The sequence below is a fragment of the Bos grunniens genome, chromosome 14 (assembly GCF_055505025.1).
Source record: "Bos grunniens cultivar Pamir isolate PY7600 chromosome 14, Bosgru_T2T1.0, whole genome shotgun sequence".
NCBI classification, from domain to species: domain Eukaryota; kingdom Metazoa; phylum Chordata; class Mammalia; order Artiodactyla; family Bovidae; genus Bos; species Bos grunniens.
Window position 1 is genome coordinate 60,133,251 of NC_141178.1, and position 11,281 is coordinate 60,144,531.

Here is an 11,281-nt window from a genome sequence, read left to right on the forward strand (position 1 = left end):
TCTTTTTTAAAAACGTGATGACATCTACCATCAACTTACGTTTGTAGATGAATGAGAAGTAACAACTGACTGCTATGTGTTAGCTACATTTTCCTTTTAATGCTAGAAATGACCAAAATCTGGTTCAAAGAAAAACCAGATTTTGCCGTATATGTTACTAAGGGACTAGTTAGCAATGATTTCTAGAAAGGTCCCAAAATGTCTACCCAGTGAAGATACCATACATACATGCTCAGTCGCTCAGTCATGTCCAACTCTTTCCAACCCCATGGACTGTAGCCCACCAGGTTTCTCTGTCCATAGGGTTTCCCAGGCAAGAATAATGGAGTGGGTTGCCATTTCCTCCTCCAAGGGATCTTCCCCACCCAGGGATCAAACCCTCATCTCCTGCATCTTCTGCATTACCGGGGGGCAAGAGGAGGTGGTGGCTTACCAATAAGCCACCTGGGAAGTCTAGTGAAGATATCAACTGGGCCCAAATGCTAAAATCAGGTAGCATCATGTTACAGTGAGGAGATGTCTGTGAGGTGGGTGACCCAAGCTTGCCAATGCACTGGTCATACGGACCCCACTCTACAACGCTGGAAAGTAAAACATCCCTGGGACTTGATGCTCCCATGGCTGCCTCCAGTCCTGGCCCAACATATGAGGCAATCCAGAGCCAGACCCAGCAGGTAGCCTCACAGGAAATTCTACTCTCCGTAAAGGCTCTCATTTCCTCTCCTGCCCACATTTACAATCCCACAGGCAGCAGGAGGAGTGTGAGTCCCCAGGAAACACAGACCTGGCTGCAATGTCCTGCCTCTCTGGATAACATGTACCCTTTGTTGTTGTTGTTCAGCTGCTCGGTTGTGTCTGACTCTTTGTGACCCCACAGACTGCAGCACACCAGGCTTCAGTGTCCTTCACCATCTCCCAGAGTTTGCTCTTATTCATGTTCATTGAGTTGTTGATGCCATCCAACCAACTCATCCTCCGTCACCCGCTTCTCCTCTTGCCCTCAGTCTTTCCCAGGATCAGGGTCTTTTCCAATGATTCAGCTCTTTGAATCAGGTGGCCAAAGTGTTGGAGCTTCAGCTTCAGCCATCTGTTCAGCTACTTCTCTGGATAACATGTAACCTTTGTTAGCAGCCATAAAATGAATACAAGACTACACCCTTTCCTAGGAGAGTGTCTGTCATGGGGATGACTCAATAAAGGCGAGTCCAACTGAGTAAACAGGATTCCAGTGGGCAGCATTCTCAGCTTTTTATTAGGATTTCTGAAAATCCTATATTTGGAAATTTTGTCTTAACAAGACAGTTTGCTTTGAGAAACACCTGTCTTCTCTTAGAAGATGATCTTTAGGCCAAAAGGAAAGTGATGGCTTAATTCTAGAATTTTACAATTTTAAGGGACTAAAAGCAAAGAGGAACTAAAGAGCCTCTTGATGAGGGTGAAGGAGGAGAGTAAAAGAGCCAGTTTAAGACTAAATATTTTAAAAATTAAGATCATGGCAAATAGAAGGGGAAAAGGTGGAAGTAGTGACTGATTTCCTCTTCTTGGGCTCCAAAATCACTGTGGATGGTGACTGTAGCCATAAAATCAGAAGACAATTGCTTCTTGGCAGGAAAGCACTGACAAACCTAGACAGTGTGTTGAAAAGCAGAGACATTACTCTGCCAACAAAGGTCCGTATAGTCAAGGCTATGGTCTTCCCAGTGGTCATGTACGGTTGTGAGGGTTGGACTGTAAAGAAGGTAGAATGCCAAAAAATTGATGATATCTTCAAACTGCGGTCCTGGAGAAGATTCCTGGAAGTCCCCTGGAAAACAAGGAGATCAAACCAGTCAATCTTAAGGGAGATCAACCCTGAATATTCACTGGAAAGGCTGATCCTAAAGCTGAAGCTCCAGTATTTTGGTCATCTGATGTGAACAGACGACTCATTGGAAAATTCCCTGATGCTGGAAAAGATTGAGAACAGAAGGAGAAGAGGGCGTCAGAGGATGAGATGGCTGGATGGCATCACTGATGCAATGAACGTGAACTTGGGCAAACTCAGGGAGATGGTGAGGGACAGGAGGCCTGGCGTGCTGCAGTCTGTGGAGTTGTAAGGAGTCAGACACCACTGGTCGACTGAGCAACAAGGGACTAAAAAATGCATGCTTGTCCAGTAGTTTAGCATGTCCAACTCTTTGCGATCCCATAGACTGCAGTCTACCAGGCTCCTCTGTCCATGAGATTTCCCAGGCAAGAATACTGGAATGGGTCGCCATTTCTTTCTCTAGGGGATCTTCCTGACCTAGGGATCAAATCCAAGTCTCCTGCATTGGCAGGAGTAAAGGACAGAGAGACTTTACAGAGAGTGCAGGAGGAGTCCAGTAGCTCCTAAAAGTACTCATAAATCACTGCCTAGCTCATCAAGAGTCATCCTAGGGGGAAAGGCGGTGGAGAGGGGCACTGGTAAAAATTTTAGGTTCCTTGCTGGCCACCTGGAGAAGCTGAGTGTGGGTGTCCAGTGAGCCACAGTCCAGACGTGTGAGAAAGGAAGCCCCCAGGACGGCTCCAGCATCAGCCACTTCCTACAGCCCTGCACAGGAGACCCAGAGCAGGACCTGCCAAGCTGGGCTCAGTCTGCTCCCAGAACTGTAAAAAGATACTAGTAATGACAGTAACAGTAATATTAATGAAGGATTGTTGTACACCAGTAGTACAAATGCACGCACACATGTGCACACACGTACATGTACACATACCCCTACACATACATGTACCCAATTTAGGAGTTTGGGATTTGAGGTGGAAAGAACAGGAGGAGGGTACCTCTCCAGCATCTGTATATTTTCATCATTGTCCATCAGTTACACTCCAGTAAAATTAAAAAACACAAAAAAAGTTGTATTTTCTTTAGCAAGCTCATCAGGTATTGTGAATAAGCAGCCAAGTCTAGAAACAGCTAAGAATCTCCTAATCTCTTGCTCTCAAAATAAGATTATCAGATTTCTCTCTTTTTATCTCACTGCCTTTCAGTGACTGAGTCTAGTTAGACACAGCAGATGCAAAGCCCAGTGTGGTTCTAAGGACCCAGATGCAGAATGTCTGAGGGTTAAGTGAAGCTCAAAGGTCTGCTGATTGACACTCTTACCCCAGCTGCCCTCCCCAGGCAGGGCTCAGGAGGGGCCACTTCTCACGAGTGAACTGAAGCTTCAGAACCAGAAAGGCTGAACAAGAAACTTGTTGGAAATTTTCTCCTAGGTTCTCACTGTTTATAAAACTTGGCAAGCAGCAGCAGCTTTTAGTATGTTTTTCATTCAAGTACTCTTCTATGAGCTTGCCAGGTGGCGCTAGTGGTAAAGAACCCACCTGCCAATGCATGAGACATAAGAGACTCAGGTTCAATCCCTGGGTTGGGAAGATCTCACATGACTAGCAGCAACCAAGCCCAAGCACTGCAACTACTGAGGTCAGTCTGCTGCAAGCTGAGAAAAAAAAAAAAAATGTGCTGCCCACAGGGGTCCCCATGGCACCGAGCTGCTCCCAAAGGCAGGCACTAGTCTCTCTATCAGACAGGGAAGTGTAGCCTGGGGAGTGAACAGGTTTCTTCTAAGGGAAAACAGTTTCTACGTGTCTAAGAAGTGTCATGATGCTACACATAAATACTTTCACAGGCAGCATTTCTAAAGAAGAAGGGGATGGAGGAGGGAGAGGAGTGGTGGAGGAAGAGACATGGATTTTCCTTCATTTTATTTTCTTAAGAACTGACTGCCACTCTCATTAGACTACTGAAGACATAACCAAATCACATTTCCAAATGTATGTTTGATTTGTGCCCCCTTCTACCATGAACCTGGTCATGAAAAGCACCAGGTCCCATTTTCATCTAATATCAAGGTGAACTCACACTATGAAATGCATATTCTTGCATTCTTTATCTATGTTCAACAGAGGAGAAAATTTCTGTTTTGAATAGGATGTGTGCAGGATACATTTTGTTTCTCAACTGCAATAACAAGGAGCTTTAAAGTAAATCCGACACTGTAAAGTACTTTTACAATGCCTTGGAAAGAGCCCAAGACTCTTAAATACGTTCTCCCTGGTAAATGGTGCTGCCACCCTCTGCATGAACAATAAACCTATTCCCTTGATAACTCCAAGAAATATCCACTGAAATGCATTTTACTCTGATAAGAAAGAGAGTGGAAATAAGTTCAGATCTTGGAATTGTTTTTAACTCCTTGTGGGAAACCCCTTTTTAAGAAGCGTCACTCAGGGCTTTTTCTTGCCTGATGGTTTATAACTTCTCCTCCACTCCAGACAGGCTGGTTGGCTTGTCTGCTTGACCCCACAGGCTTCTGCACACATTACAAGTTTTGTACCCTGTGAGCATACTATGCCCCTAGCATATAGTTGCCCGTGGGATATTTCACATGTCCTTTCACAAACATCTAATGATTCTGCTTGCCTACAGAATTAAAATTCAAACACATCTGCGTGATTTTCAAAAGCTTCTATAGTCTGACCTCAACTCATGGTGGTGGTTGTTGCTCAGTCACTAAGCTGTGTCCAACTCTTTGCAAACCCATGGACTGCAGCACGCCAGGCCCCTCTGTCCCTCACTATCTCCCGGAGTTTGCTCATGTCCATTAAGTCAGTGATGCCATCCAACTATCTCATCTTCTGTCGCCCCCTTCTCCTCCTGCCTTCAATCTTTCCCAGCATCTGGGTCTTTTCCAATGAGTTGGCTCTTTGCATCAAGTGGCCAAAGTATTGAAGCTTCATTTTCTGCATCAGTCCTTCCAATGAATATTCAGAGTTGATTTCCTTTAGGATGGACTGGTTGGATCTCCTTGCAGTCCAAGGGACTCTCAAGAGTCTTCTCCAACACCACAGTTCAAAAGCATCAATTCTTCGGCGCTCAGCCTTCTTTATAGTCCAACTCTCACATCCATTGACTTCCCTGGTGGCTCAGACGGTAAACCGTCTGTCTACAATGCGGGAGACCCGGGTTCCATCCCTGGGTTGGCAAGATCCCTTGGAGAAGGAAATGGCAATCCACTCCAGTACTATTGCCTGAAAAATCCCATGGACAGAGGAGCCTGGTAGGCTACAGTCCATGGGGTCGCAAAGAGTCGGACACGACTGAGCGACTTCACGTTCATGTTCACATTCTCACATCCATACATGACTGCTGGAAAAACTATAGTTTTAACTGTATGGACCTTTGTCGGCAAAGTGATGTCTCTTATCAATTCATGGTAATCAACATAAACAAATGCTAAACACTTGGAGTTCAACTACTGTTTATTTATTTCACTTCCTTCAATTAAATTAAAACTAATTTGACGCCCCATGTGTGTGTGAGTAACAGGAAGTCCAATTCAACTCTTAGGAGTCTCTCTCATCCATATCTGGGTCATCCTAGCTTTACAGAGTCCCAAAAGAGATCCCCTGGGCATCCACAAAACAAAACAAAAAAGGGTCAACAACAGAATAAAAGGGATACAGGAAAGAATCAGTGATGGAAGAGAGAAAAATAGAAATTACTGAGTCTGAACAACAGAGAAAACAGATTTTAAAAATACAATGGATAGATTTTCAGGGACCTTTGGGGCTCTTAACATAAGAGCTATCAAGAGTCCCAGAAAGAGAGACAACAGAGCTGAAAAATTACTTGAAGAAATAGTAACCAAAACCTTTCAAATTTGTCAAAAACATAAATCTACAGATTAAAGCCACCTGAGCAAATCCAAACAGGATAAACTCAAAGAAATTTGGTCAAAGACACATCATAATTAATTGAAGACAAAGTAAAATTCTTGAAAGCAGCATTAAAGCCAGAGAAAAAGAATACCTTACTAGGGGAGGGGGGATAAGAAATCAATAAAACTGAAATCAGAAAAACAATAAAGAACATCAATGAAGCAAAGAGCTGGTCCTTTGAAAAGATGGGTAAGATTAACACACTTCCAGCAAGACTGACAAAGAAAGACAGAAGATGCAAATTAGCTAGGAGAAGACTCTTGAGAGTCCCTTGGACTGCAAGGAGATCCAACCAGTCCATTCTGAAGGAGATCAGCCCTGGGATTTCTTTGGAAGGAATGATGCTAAAGCTGAAACTCCAGTACTTTGGCCACCTCATTCCAAGAGTTGACTCATCGGAAAAGACTCTGATGCTGGGAGGGATTGGGGTCAAGAGGAGAAGGGGACGACAGAGGATGAGATGGCTGGATGGCATCACTGACTCGATGGACGTGAGTCTGAGTGAACTCCAGGAGTTGGTGATGGACAGGGAGGCCTGGCGTGCTGTGATTCATGCGGTCACAAAGAGTCGGACACGACTGAGCGACTGATCTGATCTGATCTGATTCGTAGTTTTGCTTTCTACAGTTTGTGCTGCCCATGGTCAACTGAGGTCTGCAAATATTAAATGGAAAATTCTAGAAATAAGCAATTCCCAAGTTTTAAATTGTGTGCCATTCTGAGCAGCATGATGAAATCGCAAGTCATCCAGCTCCATCCTGTCCCAGATGCCCAACCATGAGCATCATCTACTCTTGACATCCAATCATCGACATCTTCGCAATCGAAGATCCAACATCAGCTGGAGCAAGGCTCCTCCTCTTCACACGTTGTCAGAAGGTCAGTGGTGGCCAACATGGTGTCACAAAACCTACCTCATTCCCTTCCCTTATCCCATCATATAGACATTTTATCATCACAAGAACAGTGACTGTAAGACAGTAAGATATTTTGAGACTACATTCACATAACTTTTATTACAGTATATTGTTATAATTGCTCTATTTTATTGTGAGCTTAGAATCAGACTTGAGATCTTGCCTGAACAGAGGTGAAGTGGCAGGAAATGGCAGGGACAGGGGACAGCAGGGGTGACCCCAGGTAATCTCATGACCTCCATAGACACACGCATCTCCCTGGGGCCAGGTGTGTCTGTGTGTTAGTCATTCAGTTGTGTCTGACTCTGTGACCCCACGGACTGTTTAGCCTGCCAGTGTCCTCTGTCCATGGGTTCAGGCAAGAATACTGGAGTGAGTTGCCATTTCCTTCTCCAGGGAATCTTCCTGACCCAGGGATGGAACCTCCTGCATTGCAGGCAGATTCTTTACCATCTGAGTCATGATGGAGGGCACCATGCAAAGTGGCCAGGCGTCAGCCCTCTTGTTGGTGCACCACAAAGAAGCAACCTTCCCAGGAAGCTGTGGGCTCACTGCCCAGGGCAGGGGTTGAGAGGAGAGTGGATGTGGATGCGTCCAGCCACAATCCATCTCCCATCAGAGAAGGGGGCAGGGTGGAGGCCCCTCAGGGCTCTCACTGTGGCCACGAGAGAGCCAAGCCCTGTAAGCCCTGTCACGGTGGGGCTTTAAAACTGGTGAATGATTTCCACAGGCGCATTAGAAAGAGAACTACGGCAGTGGCCAGGTAAGTAAAAAGGCATTTGTCCTCCTCCCCTCCTTGCCCCACACTCCACCACCAGCGCACACAGCAGGTGCTGGCCTTGGGGAGGTCGTATCTGTGAGACAAGCAAGACCCTCCTCCAGGACCGAAAGATAGGTCCCTGCTTACGCCCTCCGGAGGAGAATGGAAAGGATAAGATTTCAACTAAGACTGAGGTTTGACAGTGAACTGACCTTTCACATTCTTCGTTTTCCAAATAAATAAAATGGGTTAGATTTTAACAACTAAAAGTAACTAGAAAGTAATAAATTCTTCCCAAGAATTCACTAAAAAGCAAGTCAGGGAGAATTAGGAGAGCAGCACAGAAGCCATACTCGGAAAGAAACAAAACCATCCTGTGTTTACATCCCGGTGAATTGAGATTGGTCAGTTACCTGGTCACTACAGGCTCAGGCAGGGTGAGGTGCAGATGCCACCCACTCCCCCTGCCCAACCTGCAAGGATACACCTGGTCATGAGAATGCAGAGGTCCTACTGGCCGCGTCCCTCTGTTCAGCACACCATACACGTCTCTAGCCCTTTCAGTGACTCCGCAGGTAGTTGCTATGACCCACACTGTGTAAAAGAAGAAACAGAGTTCTGAGTGGTCAGGCGACAGCAACCCGGCTGCAATGTGGCCCTCTCTCTGTGCCTGTGCCCTGACCTGCCAGTGACTGTCCTCAGAGCCCCTCACAAGGCACCCCCCCTGCCCCCGCAGCTCCTCTGGCTGTTTCCTCCCCTGGGGGACCCTCTGCCTGCCTCCCAGGTGGACTTGTCTGTCCTCCAAGAATGTCTCTTTCCACGGCTCCCCAATCTTTCTGCTTTTAAATCCCCAGTAACCCAAGACCCTGAACCCAGAATGTTAGACAGGATCACCAGTCAAGCAGAGGAATCCCTTCTCTGGGCGCTCCTGAACCAAAAAAGAAAAACAGGCTGGAGCACAGCTCCAGGGAGGAAGTGGGCGGGGGGAGGAGGGGTGGTCCGCTGGAGAGGATGTTGACCCCCAAGGGTCAGACCAGACCGAGGAGGGGCCCTCTGGGAAGAGGGAAGTGAGAACGGAGACTGCCTGGAAGGGATTGTTCATGCTTTCAAGCCGGGCCAAGCGGGATGAGTAACGCCAGAGGCTGGCGGCCTGAGGCTCCCTCACACCTCACTGGGTTTTGGGGTGGAGAGGCTGGCCACTCCACAGGGGTCGAGCCCAGAAAACGCCTGGGGACACCCGAGAACTCACCTCCTGAACCTTTCTCCCGAAAGGCATGAGCAGCCCTGGTGAGGCCTGGTACTGGCCGCCAGGGGTCAGGGGTCGGGTGATGCTTCTGTTAGGATATGAGTGGAGCTTGTCTCTGGTTTTGAATTTGAAGGTCCTTGGGCAGCTGTCTCTCTCCCTAGGGGTGCGCCTCTTAGGGTCTCCAGAGTGGCCTTTTTGGAGACACTGGGGAGAACCCAGGGTTCCATGTCCCTGTGTGCTCTCCTCCCTCCTGGGCAACTCTGCAGAAGCCACCAGCTTCTGTACCTGCAGTCAGGCCTCAGGGCAGCAGGGCCCATCTTAACACAGGGCATCGTCCCTGTGCCTGTCGGACAGTCAGGGAGCCTGGTCAGGGCTGCTCAATATTAGGAATGAGAGGGTCTCCCTGGAGGCCAAGTGTGGGAAGTCAGGCCATCCGGGCTGAGCAGAACCCTAACCAAAGCCTGAGGCTTTGGCTCAGGAATCAATATTGAGCTGGTTGGAAGGGGAAAAAAAATGGTTTTGTTAATAATGATTTTTCAAGTTTAGCACCTTAGTGATCAAGAACAATTATTTCAAACAGGAAATTCTTAGAAGGGCATTGCTAATCACACTTATCTGTAAACCCCACCACTGATTACAAAGGTGATAAGAGCCGTGGGCTTGCTTAGCCTTGAGCTGCTGCTGCTGTCAGCAGCACGTCTATCAGCAACAGTCCCAACTCTAGATCTCATGCCCCTGAGTTAAAAACATCCATCTCCTGGTTTCCAGAGACATGTGGAAAACTTCCTTTATCACTAAGAGTTTCTGCTACTTCTTCCTCCCTGTGATCCAGTCTGAGTGGATTTTCCTGTTTCACCATCGCTCCATTTTGCATTTCAATGGCCAGCTCCTGGCCTTCTGTTCTAACTTCCCTCCTCATATCCTGGATGACTTGATTAAATCCGCTCCCCCTGGCAAGAGGTTCTTGAAATCTGCACGGAGAGAATTACAGTCTGCCCCCCCCTCCTCTACTGCCCCTGCGGGGCTCCAGGGACCACAGGGGTCCAAGTCCCCTGGCTGCACCCTTCACCTCCCCCACCCCCAGCAGCCCCACCCCAGCCCCACCTGGCTCACTATCAGCATCCTGACCCAGGTCATCACGGAAGTCCCCTCTGATGCATTCTCTTAGCATTCTGGCTTCTCCCTCGGGGTTTTTTTTTCCCCCCTTTAAAAAAATTTTCTTTCCTTTTTTTCTGCCTCCAGCCTAACAGCTCTCTCCATACCCAACTTCCCTCCGTACCCAACTTCATTAAACCCTTGAGCTGAAATCTGACCAACACTCCCTTGACCCTCTTGTACCTTCTACATCTTCTGAGGGACTATCCATAAGCCAGTGATTATCAAAGCAAGCTGCACAGTGCGATCTATCTTTTAGAAAGAAGACCTCTCCCTAAGAGATTCTGATCAAATCACTTTGGCCTGCAGTCAGAATGTTTCAAATTTTAAAATCTCGAGGTGATTCTAAAACCCCAACTTCAAAAGCCTCCTCCAGTCCCACTTCTCAGATGCTAATCTGGAGCTCTGAGCACATTGCCCTGAAGAGGGAAGGCAGTCTGCGAAACTGTCTCCTCTGGGCCTTCGTAGTACACGGAGTACACCTGGAGCTGAGAGGCTTCACCCTGATTTTACGAATAGGAGTAACCTCCCCTAGTTTCCTCACCCTTTCACCGTCCTCCCAGCCTCAGCTCAGAAATTCCTTCCCCACTTGGCTCTGTCCTCCTTCAAGGCCTCAGGTGAGCAACAGTGCTTCCCTGGGGCGTCCCCATCCAGAGGAAGTGCTCAGAACAGAAAGAAAGAAATAGCCCTCAGTCATGTCTGACTCTTGCTCAGTCGTAACTCTCTGCAAGCCCACCAGGCTCCTCTGTCCATGGAATTCTCCAGGAAAGAATACTAGAGTGGGTTGCCATTCCCTTCTCCAGGGGATCTTCCTGACCCAGGGATTGAACCAGGGTCTCCTGCATTGCAGGCAGATTCTTTAACTGTCTGAGCCACCAGGGAAGTCCAGGTCAGCTATTATTGTTTTTAATCCAGGCCCCTTCACACAGAATCCATCACTCTGCTTTCTGTCAGAACAACTCTTTACTGCCCTGACCACCATTAACCATTGTTTGTCTACATGCCTTTCCTGCATGTAAAAAAACCTTAAGTTCCTTGAGAACACAGAATGTGCCTTTGTTTATCTTTGGAAACAATATAGTGCCTCGCATTTAATAGATGCTCAATAAACATTTGATGAAATAAATATTCAAACAGCTGACTTCTTGAGTAGTTCTGATATCGATATTTTCATCTATTTAACAGCCACAATCACAATCACCTCAAGAGATTTTTAAAATTTGAAACACCCTGATGGTATGTATGTGCACAAGCTGAGTTACTTAAGTCATGTCTGACTCCGTGTGATCCTATGGACTGTAGCCGGCAGGACTCCTCTGTCCATGGGTAGGCCAAAGCCATTTGGTCAAAATCTCTTAGAAGGAGATTGAGCCTCAGTCTTCTTTCTAAAGGATAGATCACACTGTGCAGCTTGCTTTGATAATCACTCAGAAGATTTAGAAGGTACTAAGTTCTCAGATG

The 11,281-nt window shown here is 47.0% G+C and overlaps 1 long non-coding RNA gene across 1 annotated transcript; it reads right to left on the bottom strand.

Annotated features, from left to right (window-relative positions):
* Window positions 1–1,223: 1,223 nt before the first annotated feature.
* LOC147359496 (uncharacterized) lies at window positions 1,224–8,013 on the bottom strand. The gene is made up of 2 exons (XR_015140857.1): window positions 7,833–8,013; window positions 1,224–1,804 (listed from the first exon to the last, which is right to left on the bottom strand). It is a non-coding gene; the product is annotated as an uncharacterized LOC147359496 (long non-coding RNA).
* Window positions 8,014–11,281: the final 3,268 nt, after the last annotated feature.